We start from the raw sequence: 22169 nt of genomic DNA, 5'->3' as shown, positions 1-22169 counted from the left end.
TTACAGGATAAAAAACTACGTCCATCTATGGAATGTTAAACTGACACCCAAGACAATCAAAACCTCTGGTTCAATATCCTACATTTTTCTGGTTGCACCACAAAATAAACTACAAATAAATGATTTATTTCACTTCTTAAAAAAAAGCATTTACACTTAAAAAATTGGATGAGGTGGGATTCTCTACTTCTTAAAAATGTTTCTAGAGCTACTAAAAACTTGCATTTACAAAACAGTTGGTAAAAATATTCCTGAGCTAAGGACCACTGATATAACATGGCATATGACATTAGTCAGACTTGGCTTCTTTCTCTCCTACTTCATCAGAGGCTGGACTCTCCTTAGCGTCTCCATTTTCTGCAGATAAGTCTTTTTTAGTTTTGTGGTTCACGCTTCCACCTGTTTTCCCTCTGCTCCCCTTTTCCTTTTTGTTTGCACTTTTTTGTCTGAAGATTCATCCTTTCCTGCTGCTTTTTTGGCTTCGTTTCCACTTTTGCAGAAGCAGGTGCTGACAACGGCGTGGATTCCCTCTTGTCCTCCTCCTTTGTTGCCTCCTTGGTGGAGTGGACCTTCTTCTTGGGCACCTGGTGGTGGCTGTGGTGGATGCCTGTGAGTGCCTGGCCACTGCCCCTCTCCCAGCCCCAGACCTTTATATATTAACATAATGGAACACACTTTACTTACAATGCTTACAATCTTGATGCGTTATATAATATTATATAATATCGCGTCCCTTATAGAATACCTGTCTTTGTTTCTCTTTTTCAAAATATGCTACAAAATAACCATGTGATGTTGTAAAACTGATCAACTGACCAAAACTGCACAACGTACTCTTTCAGTTTTGGTGTGCATTGGGGAAAAAAAAATAACACGAAATATTATAGTTTTTTATTCTAAAATGATATTCCCAGGAGGGGAGGATCAGACCCCCTGGAATTCAGTAGCAGCTGCCTTGGCTGGTGTTCTTTGGTTCCATCTGTTGTCACTGGTACGTGATCCTGGTGCTGGGGAGCTCCTGACCACCAGGCTTCACCTGGGCAGAGCCTGTACCCTGTCACTGTGGTCTTTCCTGTGTCCAGAATAGTAGGTGGCCTACCATTGGCACTTAATAACTCATTGTGGAATTAGTTTAATAAATGACTGGACACTAAGCTGAATCATTTCCCTTCCCCTGGCTTAATTTTCCCCATATGTAAAGTAAAGGCAAAGAAATGGTGATGCTAAACAGAGCTTGCTTGCATTAGCTAAGGTTAGTTGAACATGGCCAAGGTTAGGCAGCCATACCGAAATGTGTAGCCTTCCTTTCTACAGGGCTTAGAGAGCTGTGATTAGGCCATAGTCTCTAGTGTGGCTCTGATCAGGTTGGTAGTGGGCTCTACCCTGGAGCTCAGTATCATGCAGGCTCTGAGGAGGGATCCAGCTGACATTGGTAAAGTTCAAGTGTGTAAAATGCCAGGCATGACAAGATAAAAAGATGTGCCGCTGGTGACGAACAGGAGCCAAGAGGCGCAATAGTCAACTTCCATCAATTTATTTCCATCTGTTCATCTTCAGTTAACTACCCTGAGTTTATTTAGAGACAATTATCCATGGCAACAAACTACGGCAGTCCCTCTGAGCAGTTTGTAATTTTTCATAAAAAGACTCAACGAAAATTCAAAACCAAGAGACACCACTGCATAATTCCCAAACTAGTTATTGTTAATTACAAAATAAAATTAAATCTGCCGAAGGGGAGGTAGTGCAACGCACTCCGGTCTCTTATAAAGGCAGCCGGAGGAGGAAGTGTAAATTTTCTCCAAAAGAGACTATCATGTAGAAGATTATGGATGAAGCCAACAGATTATACTTGGCTACTGCTGTGGAAATCCTAAATTTCTTCACCTTAAAGCTGAGCAAAATCAGTATTCGTTACTGTCAATATACGAACAAATCAACGCATTCCCCTCATTGGTGCTTTAGAAACCATTTTTAATGGACATTTTTATGTGACTTTTTTTTCCACCTAAGGTATTTGACAAACTAGTTAGCTGGACAAGAATGTGATACACCTATAATTAAGTTTAATGTACCTTTTAGCAAATACTCAATCCAGTTTGAAGGTTTTACAAGCTTGAAATTTCCCATCTTGCTGGATATTTCAGTTGGGATATTTGCTGGTATCTCAGACTTTGTACCCACCAAGTCCAGCATTTCTTTAGCTCTCTTCCTCGTTCTGCCTTAAATTTCTCTAAGTGATAGGACAATTTCTCCAGGCATCCCAACTAGAAACTTCGATGTCATTTAAAATGTTAATACATGTCAGCATTATAAATCAAGATGACATTGCTCTTTAAAAATGTGTTCTTTACTAGGTTTCAAGTGCCCATTGCTTCTTTTCACTGCATGGTGACCACTGTCATGTGTGTTTTTATCTTACACGTTAATTATTGTAATAGTCCCCTAATTTATGGTTTTCGTCTACCTTACCACATCACTGATTAATCTTCCTAAAAATATTGATTTAATATTCTAAGCACTTTGCTAAAAATATTTCTCTAACTTAGTTTCCTACTTTCTGCCGTGGCAAATTATTTCAAAGTTTTGTTTTCTATTTGTTTGTGTCCATAACTCAGAGTATTTATATTTTACAGGGATGTTACAGATCAAAGAATCCACCTGCTCTTAGATACATAATAAACCTTATATAAAAGCTCAGCATATCAGGCAGATGAAAGCAGAAACACTGTAGTTGAATGGGAAGGAGAGAATAGCATGTGGGAGAGGTCAACCTGCCAGCCATTCTCTAAGACACAGGTGAAGATCACTTCCTTCCTGAAGCTTCCCAGGTTTTTACAGCTTCCAATGATGTGAACTCTCTTTAGTCATTGTGCATCTTATTAAATACCATATCATGATATTGTTTTTACAAATTTTGTTTTCTTACTTGCTTTACAAACTCTGAAGAGTGTTGATATAATGCCATGAAGAATATTGATTGATTATAAATGAAATATGAATCAAAATTTTTATTAGTATTATTTTTTTCAATCAGGCCTTCTGTTTTTTTCTCTACCTTCTCACCCATTTTTGGAAATATTATCAGTTCTTAAATGTTTGGGGTCTTCTCCAGGATAACTTCTCAGCTTTTTTTATCGACTGTTCAAGAAGTCACTCTCTCAGATATGGGTTAGAGTTAGGGTTAGGATTTTAGAGGAAGGGATCTTCTGCATGTCAAGTGATATATATGTATTTATTTACTTACTTATTTATTTATTTAAATATATATTAAAAATATTTACATATATTTAAGTAGTGAGAAGGCGATTATATACTGTAACTCATGAAGAGTCAAGGGGAGTACCTATGTATAGTTTATATACTTAGTCAAATGAAACTTTGAACATTATTGTTCTGACACATGTATAATGTATATTACTGTGAATATGTATAATACAGTGAAGGGTGTAAATGTTTTTTAATTCATGAAATGGGTATAGTTGCTATGAATCTTCCATATTTGAATTACTTTTTATGTTATTTCTCCTAATGCTATAGCCAGTTAATTTACAAGCAATGCACATTAAACACCTACTGCATGCCAGCTAGTGTTGGATATCCTATATAAGTTAATTTTTGTCTCTACTGTGCTCACAGTATCTTGTAGACACACACACAATGCACATCTGAATGCATGGTGCATTTACGCGAGATCAAGCCCTATGTACAAGGCAAAGCCAAAACAGGCACACAGCTATCACTGTAAACATTTAAAACTGAAGAAACTTAATATCAGGAATTGGTTACACAGGTGATAGAATCTCTAGGAATCCAAAAAGCAGATGGCAAGACAACAGAGAGGTTAGCGTCAGCAGGAAGCTCCTATCACCTGCTAGTGAGACGAGGGAGATGGACTGTGGTCCCACAGCAACTGAAACACAGTTGGCCTGTGCAACGGGAGCTGCTGTCACAGAGGAGATGGTAGCCACTGCCAAAAACACCACAAGACCCAGAGAAGGAGGAGAAATACCCCACCTTGCTTGCTTGTCTTGTCCTTCAGTCCTTGGTCACTGCCTTCCAATTGGCTAAGTTTCCCAGAACCCTGGGGGCAGAAGAGCCTGGAAAATATTTCCTCTGGAACCAAGCAGAGCCGGGGAAGGGGAGAAGGTATTACATAGGAGACTGATACTTTTTCAAGTGATGCATGACTGAGACAGGAAGACTTGTAGCTTTATTTGGCCACTCTCGACACTGAAATCCTACTGCATTTGTCGCTGGCTTCCATCTACTGTAGTGTTTTCTTTTTAATTTCTGAAAAGTTGTTTTAGACCACAAAAAGATGAAAATTAATGTCATTTTACAGAATGAACTATATGCTGCTGTTTATTAAATTAAGATGAGCATGATATGCACCATATGCACCCACCTCTTTTATAGACAAATCTGTGATTATTGCTATAATTCTACTGTTTTACTGTGACCTCCTACTAATCAACGACCCCCCTGATCCCCTGTGAAACCCTTACATAGGTGTGGTTAAAGGAAAAGTGTATAGCTCATATATGTATATATATAAAATCTCAACTGAAATGTAGATTTCTTGGGGTGATGAACCTGTGTTTTATTTGTGCATGTGTGTGTGTGGGTGTGTGTGTGCACACACATGCATAAGCAAGACTAGAGCCATGCATTTATTGAATGAATGAACCAGTCTGTGCTCTAGAAGGCAAAGGGGAGCAGGAGCAAAGACTGGGAAGGGCCTGGAAAGGGTGGGTGAGCTTTTGTTTGGGAAGAATAGATTCCAGTTGCAAAAGCTGGTGGTCTGTTCCCTCCCACCAGTTACTGGGAATAGATCATCAGAAGTCACAGTCCATTTCACCTCAATCAACCTCTTCCAAAAGGGAGAAGGGAGTTGAGAATGGAATCAATGTTTGTTTGCTGCCCTCACAATTGCAAGATAAACCACACTCCTTATGATCTTTAATGTTTCTTAACAGTCTTCCAAAATAGATTTCTTGTTCTTGTTCTTGTTCTTGTTCTTGTTGTTCCTCTTCTTGTTCTTCTTCTTCTTCTTCTTCTTCTTCTTCTTCTTCTTCTTTTGCATGTAATTTTATTTTAGTTTTAGTAAACACTGTACCCAGCGTGGGAGGTGAACTCATGACCCTGAGATCAGGAGTCATATACTCTACTGACTAAGCCAGCCAGGTGCCCCTGAGGGAGAATTCTTAAGCCTAATTGGCAGACTAGAGAATTGATACTATGAGAAGTTAAGCAATTTACTTAAGGTTGCATAGGAAGTAACTAGCAGAGTGAGATTTACAACACAGGCACGGAGAGCTGAAAAAATATTATGTAGTGTCTCTTGATTGCTACCTGGGATGCATGCCTACAATAGCTGAAGCTAGTTAGACCGCTCTACTGCACCCCCCAGACCAGACGTCTCTTGCCAAAATAATTATCCAACCCAATTGTTTGAAATGTTCACTGGGAGAGGAGACTATATCTCACAAATAAAGAGAAAGTAAAGCCTTACAAAGAAAATTGAACTGCAATTGGATAAGTATTAGTGTGAATAATTTCAATTCAAAGTAATACTGACTACCTTCAGCTGCAAATGAAAGAGAGGGTGAGCATGCAGAGGGGCTAACGTCATGAGAACAGGGACAGGCCAGACTCCCAAAGAGAGAAAAGGGAAATAGAACAGTGGCATTGTGAGCGCTAAAGACATATTTCAAGACTTCACAATCCCTTCTTAGACGTTCCTTCCAATCTTCAACTGTGGATAGGGAAAGCAAAGTAGTTCCCCCATTGTCTCACCAGGTCACCTACTCACTTCTCTGTTGCTAACATCACACTTTCAGTTGGAATTTGGTTGAAGAAGGGGTTCTTCTGCAAAAGATAAAAATGTTTAAACACCACAAATCCAGAATGTTATTGGTACTTGTAGAAAAAGTACTGAAATGGGGCCCTGGGGGACACAGCTATATTCTAGCTCTGTCTTCTTCCAGAATGTGGGAAAATCATTTAACCTCCAGAACCTCCCTTTATTCATTTTGATTGGACCAGGATCTAACATCTCATTAATTACAGTTCTTCTACCTCCTGCATCCTGTGATACCTGCAAAAGGAGATTAACTTTGCAGCACAAATTGATTCTTATCAGTCCTCCTTTTTTTGCCATCTCTTAAGGAATTATAAACTTCTGGCACCTGTAATATGAGGAGATGATTGAGCATGGTGAGCTGTGGTTAATTACAGGTTAGTAGCATTTTGAGGTGTGGCTGTGAAATGATATAAGCACATATTACTTCTAATTGCTTTATTCTCAGCTGAGTTATGAGAGCTTGTTCTAGGACTTCCCTCTTATGAGGTTACCACATTATTAAATTATATGGGACCAAGATATCCCCATCAGACTCATGCTAATGGGACCCATATAAGTTCTTCACCTTCAGGTCTACTTGGAAGTCTTGGGCTGAGACAATTACCCCTGCTTGTCCAGAGTGGAGGAGGGATCACAGGGATGGGACACAGGTAAGCTAAGGAGAGGGTACCTTTTTGTGCAGTGATTCATCAAATCTACCCAGCAGATACTGTGTCTGGGTCTATACACCAAGGTTTATAGAGCCTTGTCAGCTCCTTGCTTATATGAAGACTTTTTATTTTATCTAAGAATTTTATTCAGTGTGAAATTTCTTGGTAGTGACCTGCATAAATCCTAATGAATTTTTTTTTCCAGGAGCCACATTTATGATAGAAAATAAAACAAGGCTGCTGGTCCAGAGATGCAAATTTAATTATTTTTCACTGATTTTCTTTTTATTTACAAGAATATCCAGAGAGCCTATAATGGGGAATCTTTCTAGGATGTGAGTTTTAAGGGACCTTTTCACCTGCCTGGGATATAGAACACATAAAAAAGAACAAAAATGAAGTATGGGCTTAACTCCAAATGATCATGTTAGACAGTGTCTGCGTTTGGGGTGAGAAATGGTAGGATAGGATCTAGCTCACTGATTGGCTCCTAAGCCCCTCTCAGCCCTGTGACAACAAGAGATATACGCAAATCCAATGGCTTGTTGGTACTCCATTCATGCAACAATTTTTTTTTTTCAGTCTGTTCTATGTGCCAGGCATTGTTTTAGGCTCTAAGGACATAGTGTGAATGAGATATTTGGACAATGTCTCTGCACTCATGGATATTATTATGGGAAAGAAAGTAAACAAATAAACACTCAATTATTGCATAATGTAATGTCAGGTACTGACAATACTCCAAGGAAAAAACAAATGAAGTTGCGTAAGGCAATAGAGTAAGAGGGTTGAGGGTTAACATCATGCAGTGTTACATCATGAGTCCTGCCTGAGGAGATGACATTTCAACAGATATCTGAAAAGTTGGAAAACTGATAATGTAAATATTTGCAAAAAAATATTGAATTTTTCACTATTCTTATTTTAAAACTGATTTGACCACTGTGTTTCCACAGCTACAATATCCTCTCCCTTCTCAAATATTGGTATTTAAGGTCCAGTTGATACACTTTGGCTCTTGGTTCGATCTTGGGAAAAGCCCCCTTTTTGAGTCCAAAGAACCCTTTCTTGACTTTCACTATGCAACTATCAAAAACGTTTTCTCTGTGTTGGGAAAGATAGAATGAATCAATGTGACAAAGTGATTGCATGGGGCTTTTTACAAAATATAAGTCATCCTAGCAATATTTTTGCAAAAGTTTTCTTTGCACCGAAGTTCTTCTTCCTTCATTTGTTAATGTTTATACTAAAGACTAGAAAAAGTCTATCCCACTGTAATAGGCTCAAATGAGGTTACTGCCCATCATGCCTCCATAAGTGGTCTCTACAGAACCATGCTGAGTGTGGCAGGCAGAACCTCACATCTGGACGCGAGGAGGAGTGAATGGATACCTTGAACTTCCTGAACTTTTTTAAGGCAGCTTTTAGAAACTGGTACAAAATACCACATTACATAGCATTTATTATCTTAACCAGTTCTAAGTGTATAGTTCAGGAGTGTTAGATATATTCACATTGTTGTGCAACCAATCTCCAGCGCTTCTTCATGTTATTAAACTTGAACTCCACCCATTAAACAATAACTCCCCATTCTCCCCTCCCCTCAGCCCTAGCAACCACCATTCTACTTTCTGTTTCTATGAATTGGACTACTTTAAATACTGTATGTAAGTAAATTTATACAGGATTTGACTTTTTGCGACTGGCTAATTTTTCTTAGCATAATGTCCTCAAGATTTATCCATGTTGTAGCATGTGTCAGAATATCCTTCCATTTCAAGGCTGAATAATGTTCCACTGTGTGTGTGTGTGTGTGTGTGTGTGTGTGTGTTTGTATGTATAATATACATACCACATTGGTTAATCCACTCAAGAAGTAGTTTTATTGAGGAATAATAGATACAAAACCAACTCCACACATTTAAAACATTCAATTTTATAAGTTTAGACATATGAAGACAGCCATGAAATCAGTAGTACAATCAAGGTAGTCAACATATCCATGCAAAAGTTCCCTCATGCCCTTTTGTAATCTTCCCTTCTGTTCTTCTAGCTCTCTCCCTTCAGGCAACAACCAATTTGCTGTTTGCATATTTTAGAATTGTTTGTCACTCGGTATAACTATTTTGAGATTCATCTATGTTATTGCATACATAAACAGTTCATTCTTTTTATCACTGATTAGTATTTCATAGTACCAACACTCAACACTTTATCTATTCACCTGTGACAGATATTTGAGTTGTTTCTAGTTTTTGTAAATTATACATGCGTAAGTATTACAAGTATAAATACAGATACATGAATGTCATGAGTATTCATTTTTAAGTCTTTGTATGGATATTCCTTTATTTTTCTTGGATAAATATCTGGGAATGGAATGGCAAAATCATATGCTAAATGTATGTCTAATTTTTTAAGAAACTGTCAAACTGTTTTTCAAAGTCGTTAAACCATTTCATAGCCCTGCTAATAACATGTAGTACCTCCAGTTCCTCTACGTTCTTGCCAGTACTTGGTATCATCAGTTTTTTAAATTTTAGTCATTCTAATAAGTGTACAGTGGTGTATCACTGTGGTTTTAATTTGCCTTTTTCCTTAATGACAAATTAAGGTGAGAAAAAGAAAAAAAATGAGCATCTCTTCATGTGCTTTTTGCTATCTACATATTTTCTCTGGCGAAGTGTCTGTTCACGTCTTTGGTTCATTTTTTATTGAGCCATTTGTTTTCCTATTATTAAGTTTGGAGCTTTTACAAATATATTTTGGACACAAGTCTTTTAGCAAATATATGACTTGCAAAAATTGTCTCCCAGTCTGTGGCTTACATTTTCATTCCGTTAACTGTGCCTTGCAGAAAACAAGTTTTTATTTTGATAAAATCTAATTTATGTATTACTGCCTTCTATCAATGATACTCAAAAAATTTTTTTTTAATATTTATTCATTATTGAGAGACAGAGAGACAGAGAGAGACAGAACATGAGCAGGGGAGGATCAGAGACAGAGAACCCGAAACAGGCTCCAGGCTCTGAGCTGTCAGCACAGAGCCTGCCGCGAGGCTTGAACTCACAAACTGGAAGATCATGACCTTAGCGGAAGTCAGACGCTTAATCGACTAAGCCACCCAGGCGCCCCCTATCAGTGATACTTTTGATGTCATTTCGAAGAACTGTGAACCTATTCCAAGTTCATAAAAATTTTCTTCTGTGTTTTCTTTCAGAAGTTTTATAGTTTTAAATTCTACATGTAGATTTATTTTTATTTTTTATATAAAGTGTAGATTCAAGTTTTTTCTGTTGCTTTTTGGTTTTCTCTTGTTTTGTTTGTTTGTTTTCATTTTAGCATAAGCATGTCCAATTGTTCAAGCACTGTTTGTTGAAAGGCTGTTCGTTTTCCATTGACTTGATCTTGCCCTTGGTCAAAAATCAGTTTTCCATTTAGGCGCGTGACTATTTCAGGATTAATTTTGTTCCACTGATTTATTTGCCTATTTTTATGCCAATTATATAACTTGAAGAATAAAATTTAATTATATAATTTGAAGGCTTAAAACCAGAAAATTCTTTCAAAGTTGTTTTAATTCTTCTTAGCCTTTTACATTGCCACATGAATTTTAAAAGTAGCTTGTCAATTTCTTAGAAAATGCTGTTGGGGTTTGGAATGGCACTGTGTTGCATCTGTAGACCAATTTATCAAAAATTGGTTATAAAAATACTGAGTTTTCTGACACATAACATGGTATAGGTCTCTTTCTTTATTTTAAAGATTTTTAATTTCAGGGGTGCCTGTGTGGCTCAGTCGGTTGAGCGGCCGACTTTGGCTCAGGTCAGGATCTAACAGTTTGTGAGTTTGAGCCCCGCGACGGGCTCTGTGCTGACAGCTCAGAGCCTGAAGCCTGTTTCAGATTCTGTGTCTCCCTCTCTCTGCCCCTTCACCACTCAAGCTCTGTCTTTCTCTGTCTCTCAAAAATGAATAAACATTAAAATTTTTTTTATAAATAAAGATCTTCTTTAATTTCAGCAATAAGAATATAGTTTTAAGTGTACAGATCTTAAACTTATTTTGTTAGATTTATCCTTAAGTATTTTATAGATTTTTGATGCTATTGTAAATAATATTTTATAACTGAAATTTCTGATTTTTACTAATATAGAAAAATAATTAAATTTTGTATAATAAAATTTTATTCTGCAAACTTGATAAACTCACTTATTTGTTCTAGTAGTGTTTTTGTAAATTCCATAGAATTGTATACATAGACAATCATGTTGTCTGTGAATAAAGATAATTTTATTTTTTTCTTTTCCAACTGGATGCCATTTATCTATGTCTGTCTGTCTATCTGTCTGTTTGTCTTTTTCTCTTTGACTTATTGCACTGGCTAGGAGAGAGTGAATAGGGCTGGTAAAAGAAAAATATTCTTTTATTTTTCATCATCCTAGGGGGAAAGTATTCAATATTTCATGAGTAAGCATGGTATTGGCTTTATGTTTTTTTGTAAATATTCATAATAAATTGGGGAGGGTCCCTTGTATTCCTTTTGTGCTGAGAGTTTTTATCAGGAATGGATATTGGATTTTGTCAAATGCTTTATCTGCATTTCATGAGAAGATCATGTGGTTTTTCTTTTATTTTGTAAATATGATGAATTTTATTGATTGATTTTTAAATGTTAAAACAAGTTTCCATTCTCAGGATAAACCTCACTTGGATATGACATATATGGCAGGATATGATTTACTAAATTTAAAAAATAATTTAAATATTTATACACATGAAAAATATTGGTCTTATAATTTTCCTTCTTCTCAATGTCATTGTGTGGTTTTGGTATCAGTGAATGTTCTCATGGTAGAATTTCTACTGTTTCCTTCTTAACTCTTTAGTAGAATTCATTAATAAGATCATCTGAGCCTAGAGTTTTCTTTGTGGACAATTTTTTTTTTTTTGCTGTAAAATAAATGTACTTAGTAACCAGGAGGGTACTTGGTTTATTTTTTGATTTGTGTATTTCAAAGAACTTTTCCATTTCTTATAATTTGCTAAATTTATGATCATAAGTTGTGTGTGAAATCTCCTGATTTTCTTTTCAATATATGTAAAATCTTTAGTGATATCACCTCTCTTATTCCTAATTTTTATAATATGTATTTCTTTAAATTTTTCCTCTTCAATCAGTCTGGATATTTATCAATTTTACTGATCTCATAAAATCAGTTTTTTTGTTTGTTTTATTGGTATTCTCTATTGTTTTTCTGCTTTCTTTTTCATTAATTTACCCTCTGATGGTTCCTCTTTTTATGTTTTAATTTTCTAATTTTATAGGTGGATATGAAATCTTTCTTCTCTTCTAACATAATCATCTGGCCCTATGATTTTCCCTCTAAGCAATGCTTTAACTGAATTTCACAAATTTCAATTCATTTTCATTCTCATTCAACTCAAAACACTTCCTAATTTTCCTTTTGATTCCTTCTCTAACCCATGTGTTACGTAGAGATGTGCTATTTGGTTTGAAAATATTTGGGAATTTTCTCCACTTTTTCATTTTTGTTGAGCCTCAAACCTCATCTTCTGCAGGATTACTTTATAGAAGGCACCATGGACTCATCTCTCAGTATTCTGAAGCTTCTGTGTGACTGTTTACATTACCCTTCCTTCCTTCCTTCCTTCCTTCCTTCCTTCCTTCCTTCCTTTATTAAAGAGACACAGAGACAGATAGCATGAGCAGAGGAAAGGGGCAGAAAGAGAGAGAGAGAGAGAGAGAGAGAAAGAGAATCCCAAGAGGGCTCCATGCCTAGCACAGAGCCCAAGGGCCCAAGCTTGATCTCACGACCTTGAGATCATGACCTGAGTCAAATTAAAAAATCCGAAGATTAACCAATGGAGCCACCCAGGTGCCTCTCACTGTTTATATCACAAAAGCTTGTTTATTTATTTTAAAAATAGGGAAGGCTTCATGAATTTGCATGTGATCCTTGTTCAGAGGCCATGCTAATCTTTGTATCATTCCAATTTTAGTATTTATGCTGAGGATGCAAGCACTGTTTATATTTTAAGTTAAAAACAAGGGGTGCCTGGGTGGCTCAGTTGGTTAAGCATCTGACTTTGACTCGCCTCACGATCTCTCCCAGCTCGTGAGTTCAAGCCCTGCATAGGGCTCTGTGTTGACAGCTCAAACCTTGCAGCCTGCTTTGGATTCTATGTCCCACTCTCTCTCTGTCCCTTCCCCCACTTGCTCTCTCTCTCTCGCTCTCAAAAATACATAAATATTAAAAAAAAATTTAAATTAAAAACAAAAGGAGCAGCTGGCTTCTACTTCTAGCTATTCTTTTTTTTTTTAATTTTATGTTTATTTCTGAGACAGAGACAGAGCACGAGTGGGGGAGGGGCAGAGAGAGAGGGAGACACAGAATCAGACGCAGGTTCCAGGCTCTGAGCTGCCAGCACAGAGCCCGATGCGGGGCTCGAACTCACAAACCATGAGATCATGACCTGAGCCGAGGTTGGTCACTTAACCAACTGAGCCACCCAGGCGCCCCTACTTCTAGCTATTCTGGCTGCTATTTTTCTTTCCTACCAAGAAAATGATTAAAGCTGGAATGAATATGTGAAATAGATATTATAAGACATAAGAAAACAGTAAGTTTTTGAAGGCCCATGAAGGAAGTAGTTCCAAGTCAGAAAGAACTTGAGGACCCAAGGTCTTGGAGGGAAGTCATAGCATACACCTTTGGTGTCACACCAATTACCCCAATACACTCATGTTGAAAATATATGCGACTTTCTGCCTAAGATTTTGGTCTTCCTGAGGGAATTCATTTGTCTCATGTGTGGGGAAACTGCAAGCTCTGAATATTCGACTCTCCCAAAGCAGCCTCATCTAGTGATGGCTAAGGAGTTAGTATGGAATTAATGTGGCTTATTTTTTGTTTGGTTAACGTATCCCTGAGTCTTAATCTATATTTTCCATAGTTTCAGATCATACTCAGTGTGCCTTCCAGAACAAAATTAGATTCCCTTTGAAAGAAGATAAAAATCCCCCGAATCTCTACTGTTATTCTTTCCATTTTCTCTCTTCTCCTTCTATCCTTTATTCAAAACAGCCATGCATTTCAGGAAGGAAGACCAGATAGACTGAAAACCAATAAAGAAAAACAGACAACATAAACAGATCCACAAATTATCAGTTTATAATTATTATTAGGCACTGATTTAAAAAGTGATGTAACTACACACTTGATACAAAAGAGGAGAGTAGTAAGGAACAGAAATTCAGGACCAGAGAAAACTTCAAAATTAAAGAGAGACTAAAAGGAAGAAAATACAAAATAAAAGGTAAGAGACTATGGAATATGTGAAAAGGTCCAACACATGTTTAAGTAGAATGCTAGATGGAAAAGAGACAAGAAAATGGAAAGAAGCAATTTTTGAAGAAAGAATGGTCAAGAATTTTCCAAAACTAATGAAAGAAAACCCATAATTTAACAAGTTTACCAAATCCCAGGAAGGACTAATATAAAAAAAAAAATCACATCCCTGAAACTAAAATAAGGGAAGATAATAAATGTAGTCATAGAGGTAGTAAATACTCATTAACTTAAAAAAAAACAAAACAGCATGCCAGCAACATATTCCTCAGAAGAAATAAAGACATTGTGCAATTAAACCATTCTTTTTTAAGCTCAAGATCATATTAATAACAGCTTGTGGTGGTGATGGTGGTGGTGCTGTGTGTGTGCTCTTTTGCTACAATGGCAGAGTTCAGTATTTGTGACAGAAACCAGATGGCCTGCAAAGCTTAAAATATTACTATCTAGCTCTTTATAGAAAAAAATTCTGACCTTTACAGATATTTACTCTTTACAAAGTTAATTAGATGTGATGCCTTAAAAAAATCCTGTCATCAAATAGTTTGAAAGCCATGTTATTTTGTCCCTAGATAGGAGACTAAGGTTAAGGTAAGGGATCTGTGTTGTGGGGCTAGAATTAGATTCTGAAATTAGTGAAGTCTAAGAGATGAGCCCTAGTCATGAACTAGGAGATTCTCTGTTTCTGACTGGCTATTTTCTTGTCTGCAGCTTCTTCTATAAAACAGAAATAGAGTTGCCCTACCTGCTTGTTTTAAGTCTCATATCATGTAACAATTTACATAATGATAATAAAAGAAAAAATATAATAATGAAAATTGTTAGCATCAACACTGCATTCAAATAGGAGAAGATAGGGGTGCCTGGGTGCCTCAGTTGGTTGAGCATCTGACTCTTGATTTCAGCTCAGGATGACCTGATGATCCCAGGGTCAGGTGATTGAGCCCCCCATGGGGCTTTTCCCTGAGTGGGGAGTCTGCTTAAGATTCTCTCTCTCTCTCTCTCTCTCTCTCTCTCTCTCTCTTTCTCCCTCTTCTCTTCTCCCCCCACTTGCATGCATTCTCTCTAAAATAAAATAAAATAATAAATTAAAATAAAATAAAATAGGAATATATATATATGTATGTATATATGGTAGAATGTGAATATAAACCACAAATCTCTACCTAACTTGTAAATTGGTTCTTCTGGTTAATTTATTTCATCCATCTTTGTTGATCTTTTCCACAGTTGATCAGAGTAACTATATAATTAATTTGACCTTTAACAAAATCTCTCATGTTATCCTTTTGCTTCTTTGCCTCTCCTCCTCCATTTTTGGACTATCATGATCGGTGCCATTTATTGAGCACTTACTATGTACCATATACTGTATTAAATATATTATACTCAATATTTAATCCCTACAATAATAATATGAAGTACACATTATTATCCTCATTTTACAGAGGAAGACATTTATATAAAAATTATTTAAATATTGTTGTCCAAGTTTGCAAAATTCTTAAGTAGCAGATCTGAAGTTTAAATGCAAGTCTGTTTGAGTTTATAATATTATCATGCATCTTCTCTCTCTCTCTCTCTCTCTCTCTCTATTGCACCTGTGTTTAGTATTCATGGCTTATCCTTCTCTGTATTTTCCATTCTAGATAAGTGCTCTTCACAGAGAAAGCCATTATAACAATTAATAAAAATTAGTGAAAATTAGTGCTAACTAGTAATGATAAAATTTTAAAGTAAATAAATGAATACAATAGTCTATTTGGGCTAAAAATTACATAATTCTGTGGTCAGGATAGGTTTAGAAAATACTAGGTTGAACAGATTTCCTTAAAGCAGCACTTTTCAAAAAATTTAAGAAAAAATATGTGTTGTGTATCTGATCGATTTGATGTACTGTGGCATGTAGCATTCACGAAGGGTGTTTGAGCACAGAATTGCTTTTGGTAAACACCTTCTTGGACTTTGGAAAGTTTAAGTTAATTTATAAAAAGAAATGGATTTAAAAGCTGGTAATAAGCTGCATTTTTAAGTAGTGAAATATTAGATTTTATTCAGCAATCAAATGAATATTTTCTTCAATTTGGGCATTTTTAGAGCAGAGCATAATTTGCATGAAGTGACAATTTATAAAAGCAACATCGCTATTAAATTTGACCTTTTGACTTTTTGAACAAATTCCTCATTAAAGCCTATGGACTACGTTTTATATTAAATACAAAAACAAAGATATCCTTAATGAGGTGCTGGGAGAGGGACAGGAAGACCTAAAGCAGCTTAATTTGCTCAGAAATTGTGAGGAATGAATGGGGTACAAACCAGTAATTACCACTGTTTGGGGAAAAAACTTGAGCGAGTGATCATTCCAAGTCTGTGACATAATTCCATCTTGGATATAAAAACTCCAATGATATGAATTTATGCTAATTACCTCCCAATTTAATAGGATTACATGTGCTGGAGTAATTGGAAATTTATATTGAAACTTCAATGGTGTAATCAGTTATTTTGAGTAACAATATGATCATCTTAAAAACAAGTGATCAGGATATGTGTATTTGATTTCACTGATGACTGAATCAAGTGATGGTTTTAGTATTGTATGAGGTTAGCCTTAGACATTTGCTATATTGTGAGCTAAAAATGGAAAGACCACGTATGGGGTGGTGGTGAGGCCAAAACTCTGTATAGCAATAACAGTGTACAAAATCTGTGATAGCAGGTACAAATCCTATTTATATATTCATTCACTTAGTTTAATCAGATGTAGTCGTCTGTGTCTGCATAGCATGCTGGACCCAAACTAACTCTCCCTAGGTGCTTCTGATTTTAATTAGGGATGTATGTGCTGTCTTGGCCTCTACAAAACTCAATGATTTAGAGGGAGAAAGAGAGAACTAGAACAATGGATAGAATATTGCCTGTGGTGGTAAGCTTTATGGCAGAGTAAGACAAAACAAAAAGTAGAGGGTCGGAAAGACTTTCCAGGGGAAGTAATACCTGAACTATGACTTGAAGAATGAGTGGAAATCAATGAAGCAGAAAAGGGGAATAAGAAAGTGATAAAGCAAAGGCTTCGGGAGAAATTCCTAGGGGGGAGAAATGTGCTAATAGAAAGATATTACAGAGATGGGTATATTTGAGGATCTCCAAGTAATTCAATATGGCTTAGAAGAGAGTAGGTACTGTGATAGTTAATTTCATGTGTCAATTTGACTAGGCCACAGTACCCAGATTTTTGGCCAGACATTATTCTAGATGTTTCTGTGGAAGTACTTTTTAGATGAGATTAACGTTTAAATCAGCACACTACACTATAAGTAAAGCAGGGTACTCTCCGTAACATGGGTGGGCCTCATCCAATCAGTTGAAGGCCTTAATTAAAAAAAGAGTGACCTCCCTTGAAGAAAAGAGAATTCTAACACAAACCATCTTTGGACTCAAATGGCAACTCCTTCCTAGTCTCTAGCCTGCCGGCCTACCCTGCAGATTTTGGACTTTCCAAGGCTCCATAACTGCATGAGCCAATTCTTTGAACTCTTTTTCTCTATACATTTTATTGATTCTATTTCTCTGGGGAAATAGATTAATTGACTAACACAGACAAATATAGGAGAGAAGTAAAAGATGAAAGGCAATGGAGAATGATCAAATCATTTTTGTTCTTTTGTTCTTTTTATTTTTTACTGACATATAACACATACAGTGAAAAGTAAACATTTATGCATGTTAATTGTCTTTGTAGAAATTCATATGAACACTTACATGTAATCAGGACCTAGGTAGAGACATGGAACATTGCCACCCCCCTCTCCCAGATCCTATCCCAAATTCCCATGAGTAACCACAGTTGACTTCGAAGAGTTTCACACGTTTTTGAATTCTGATTGAACGCTTATACATACAAGCATCTTATTGCTATATACTTTAGTTTGCTTTTTCACATTGCTGTATAATATTTCATTGTGTTCATATGCCACAATCTTTTCATCCATCCTAAAGGTAGACGTTTAGGTAGTCTCTAATTTTTAGCTTATTTGTATAGAGATGTTACGCATGTTGAGTATATGTCTTTTGGTGAATACAGGAATGCATTTCTGTTGGTTATTATCCATAGAAGTGGAGTTGCTGGATTATAGTATATACTATATATCCTGTAGAATCACAGGAATGTAACTGATCAAACTAGTCTTTTATTTTATTATTTTATTTTTAATGTCTATTTATTTTGAGAAAGAGAAACAAAGTGTGAGTGGGGGAAGGGCAGAGAGAGAGGGAGACACAGAATCTGAAGCAGGCTCCAGGCTCTGAGCTGTCAGCACAGAGCCCAATGTGGGGCTCGAACTCACAAGCTGTGAGATCATGACCTGAGCTGAAGTCAGATGCTCAACCGACTGATCCACCCAGGCACTGCTAAACTAGCCTTTTAGATAGATCTTTCACATAGGAAGGAAAAGAATGGATGAAAGAATGATGAGAATAATCTAGGTGAGAATTGCTTAAGGCTTGAACTTATGCATGTAAGTGAGATAGAAATTAAGAGATGGATATGAGAGCTATTTAGAAGGGGAAATGGTTGGAATTGATGGCCTAATTAGACATGGGTGTGAGGCCAGGATGGCTTCCATGTGTCTAGCTGGGTGAATACCAGTGCCATTTGTGGAGAACATTTCCTAGGTTTGTGTATCAATTGGAATGCATTCTAATAATTATGTATGTTAACACCTACATAGAGTAAAAACAGTGCGGGGTTCGAGCTTATCTCTGTCATTTAGGACTCCTATGCCGTTGGGCTAGTTATTTCACATGTAAGAGACAGTTTCTTCACCTGTAACACAGGGATGGTAATATACATCTTCCATGAGTCAATGAGGTCAGGTATGTGAAACATCTATCTATTAATACATAGTGATTTTAAGTAATAGCCATTATTATTATTATGCTTTTTATTTGTTTAATTTATTATTATTATTTCATGCTTTTTTTCCTCCACTTATATTCTCAAATAAAGAGGAGACACCACCTTTTCCTCCCCCTCGACAATTTACCCTAAAATGTGAGCATTTAGATGTTAAGTAAAAAAATTGACGTTGTATGTACCAATCTCTAACAAGGCCCAATCATTGCCCGAAAGTAGCTTCTGATTTAAAGCAAGGTTTTTTGCACTGGTGTCTGATATAATTCTGTTTTTTGCCATTGCCAGACTATTCAATTTTAATGATATTATCTGCGATTTTCACCCCATTTATGAATATCTATCAATCTCTAGCTATCATCTATCTACTTTTATAAAGCCATTTTTCAGATTATATACATAAGGTTATGGATAATTAATATATGGTAATACGTATTAATAATAATAAATTATTATTCGCACTTATCACTTATGAGTATGCTTTCACAGTGTAATGAAAAGCCAGCTTTTCTTTTAATCAAGCTTATTGTAATAATAGGTACATTCATATTACAAAGAAATTTTTGTTGTTTCTTCACTTTTGCCTAAAATGGATTAATAAATTTTTGCATTTTTGGCAATAGAAATGGAATTAACTCAGCTTTCTGATGCAAATTTTGCAAACAGCATCTCTGTAATACATGAAATGGAGATTGATCCCACGTCTTGGAAAGAATGTTAGTAGAGCTAATGAACAGGTTGCTATGTATCTACAGAAGACAGATTTTTTTTGAGGTCACAAAGTCTGGAGCTGAAAAGAGCCAACAGGAATCAGCTGAGTGGCCACAGCTGTTGAACCAGGGACAGACCAGGTGTATATTGAATGAGAACGGAACTGCCACTAATACATGGATTCTTGCTGCTTCACCCACACATGGTAGGAAAGATTGGCATGGTTATTGCTGAAACCTGTCCTGGGATATTGATTTAGGAAGCCTGCAGGTTTTCTGAAAGCTTTACCAAATTTCCACCAAGTGCACTGAAGTTCATTGAATCTATTCATCCTAGTCTAGCTTTTCCCAGACAGATAGTCCCTTGTTCACCATCTCAGTGGCCTAGGGATACACCAGCTTCTGCTGCTAAGGCTCACTTTATAACAATCTATGTCCATGAAAAGTCTAGCCAGAGAGATTAAAAAATAGAGGAAATATTTATTCAATTTCTTTCAAGTCTGCTGCCTCATTTCTTGCCGACTGAATAATTTTGGGTGTTTGGCATGTGGACTAATGTAAAAGGACAAATCAGGAGGAGTCCCAAGCCAGTCATGTATGCATAAACCCTGGGAGCAGGGTTTCTTGACCCTAGTTGCAAAGAATTCCCTGGGGAGCTTTTAAATACTCCTGGCATGGCCTCAGCATGGCCAATTAAGTCACAATCTCTGAGGGTGTGTTCTGGGCACTGGGATTGTTCTAGTTCCCAAGAAGATTCCAATTTGCAGCCAGGTTTGAGGATAATAGCTGTTTTCTAAAGTGATTTAGAGGCGATGAAAAGCACCTTAGTGATCATCTAATCCAATATATGAAATAGATCAAACTAGCTCTGGTTAATCTGGACGGGAGCATTCTAGACTTCTGCCCATTTGCCCTCCTGCAAGGATCAAGGAGGCAACAATTCAGGTTATTGAGTGAAAATAATTATGGAGTTACATGCTTATTATTACCAAAGTGAGAATATAAAATCAGACAATTTAGTGACTGGTCTAAAGTAACACAGCCTATAAAAGATCAGCCATGCCTCCTGACTTCCATTCTGGTGCTCATTTCACTTTTCGATGTTGCTTTAGGCCATGTTAACATGAACTAAGTGGGTTTTATCCCTTAAAAAAACTTCTAGCATTATAACTATGGGAAATTTGACAGCATTGAGCTCAAGCACTTTGTAAACGAGGACTAACTTTGTATTACATTTCCAGTATTTGTAAAAATTGACGTTTTTATTCTGGATTTATTTCTGCCTAGGTCTGAATTAAGTTGCAAGACATACTGTAGTCTCTAATCCTGTGGAAGATTCTCGCCATTTTTTTTTAGAGTTAGTAATTATTTAAAAGGTCATTTGCACCCGTGGCCGTTCTTTTCCCACCTTGTAGGTGCCAAGGTGGAAAGGGCCAATGCCTGTGGTCACTGCAGAAGAAAGGGTGAGAATCCTTGGCTGAGGAAAAGCAAATGAGATAATGGAGCCGAATGTGAACTAAGGCAGCTGCCAGGGGTTCCCGTGATGAGCAAATGGACTCTTTTTTTTATGTAGCCTCTATTCACATTTTTATGTTTGATTTTGTCCTTTGATTGTAATGACAGGTTGTGGTTACATATTATTAGAGATGAATACTAAAGAAGTGACTAAATAAAAGGGCAAGAAATTGAGGATGATTGGTGTCATCCCAGCAGGGAGGGAAGGCAGACAACAATATCATTTTTTTCTTTCTCAGTCTCAGATGCTGCACGTACCTTACCCGCACCTTCTGAAATAACCTTAGAATCTTTGCTTTATTCTGTGGTGCTTTGGTGCTGCTGTCCGTCAAAGGATCGATCAGCAACTATGGCTGGTGGAGGGCTAATGCAGCTCTGCAACCCTGAGGCTATTGAACATATTTATCCATCCATGATATATACATTTTATGGGCATGCTGTGGCACTTATTACTCCATTTCTGAAGTTCTTCTCTCAAAGCCTTCATTCCTTTCCAGGATTCAGCCACAACTGAATCCCTTCTCAGGAGAGAAAACTAATTAGTTTTTACGTCTTGGGAATACTGTGTCTATCGAGACCAATTTGTGGTAGGGAGAGGAATTCTAGAAGTCTTCTGGAATTGGATATTAGAGGCTAAATCTTGTATATAGATACATTATCTAGGTCTCTGTAATAGATTTACTCTCAAATTTCAGATATATTCTTATGAGATACCTATATTTTGCATATACCAGGGGGGAAACTTTTTCCCATGGGAACCAGGAGTCACACACAGGAATGTTCACAGCAGTGAGGTTTATGATAGTGAGATTAGATTGAGAACAATCTAAAATTCCTTCGAGAGGAGAATCATGAAACTGAGATATAATGATACAGTCAAGTGCTATATGACAGCAACAGTGAAAACTACCACTATTTCCAATTAATTATCTTGGACAAAAGTCCAACAATATTGTGCATGAACTCATATGCACCACCGTGAAAGTATCAATTCATATGACCACTTAGGGAAATAATTTATTGTCTCCTACTGTTGGAGATATAATAAAGATTGTGGAGTGTTTACTATGTTCCAGCTATTTTCCTAACTGTACAAATACTATCTGTAAAGTTGTGAGGTATGTACTGCAATCTTAATCA

At 36.6% G+C, this 22169-nt stretch overlaps 1 non-coding gene and 1 pseudogene across 1 annotated transcript; both read right to left on the bottom strand.

Annotated features, from left to right (window-relative positions):
* Positions 1–289: 289 nt before the first annotated feature.
* Positions 290–22169, bottom strand: part of LOC125921567 (non-histone chromosomal protein HMG-14-like) — a 184147-nt pseudogene continuing 162267 nt past the window's right edge.
* Positions 12461–12564, bottom strand: LOC125922179 (U6 spliceosomal RNA). The gene has a single exon (XR_007457616.1). It is a non-coding gene; the product is annotated as a U6 spliceosomal RNA (small nuclear RNA).

The sequence above is a fragment of the Panthera uncia genome, chromosome C2 (genome assembly GCF_023721935.1).
Source record: "Panthera uncia isolate 11264 chromosome C2, Puncia_PCG_1.0, whole genome shotgun sequence".
Taxonomy (NCBI): domain Eukaryota; kingdom Metazoa; phylum Chordata; class Mammalia; order Carnivora; family Felidae; genus Panthera; species Panthera uncia.
Note: the sequence above shows the minus strand (reverse complement) of the source record. Positions and strands in the feature narration are given on the sequence as shown.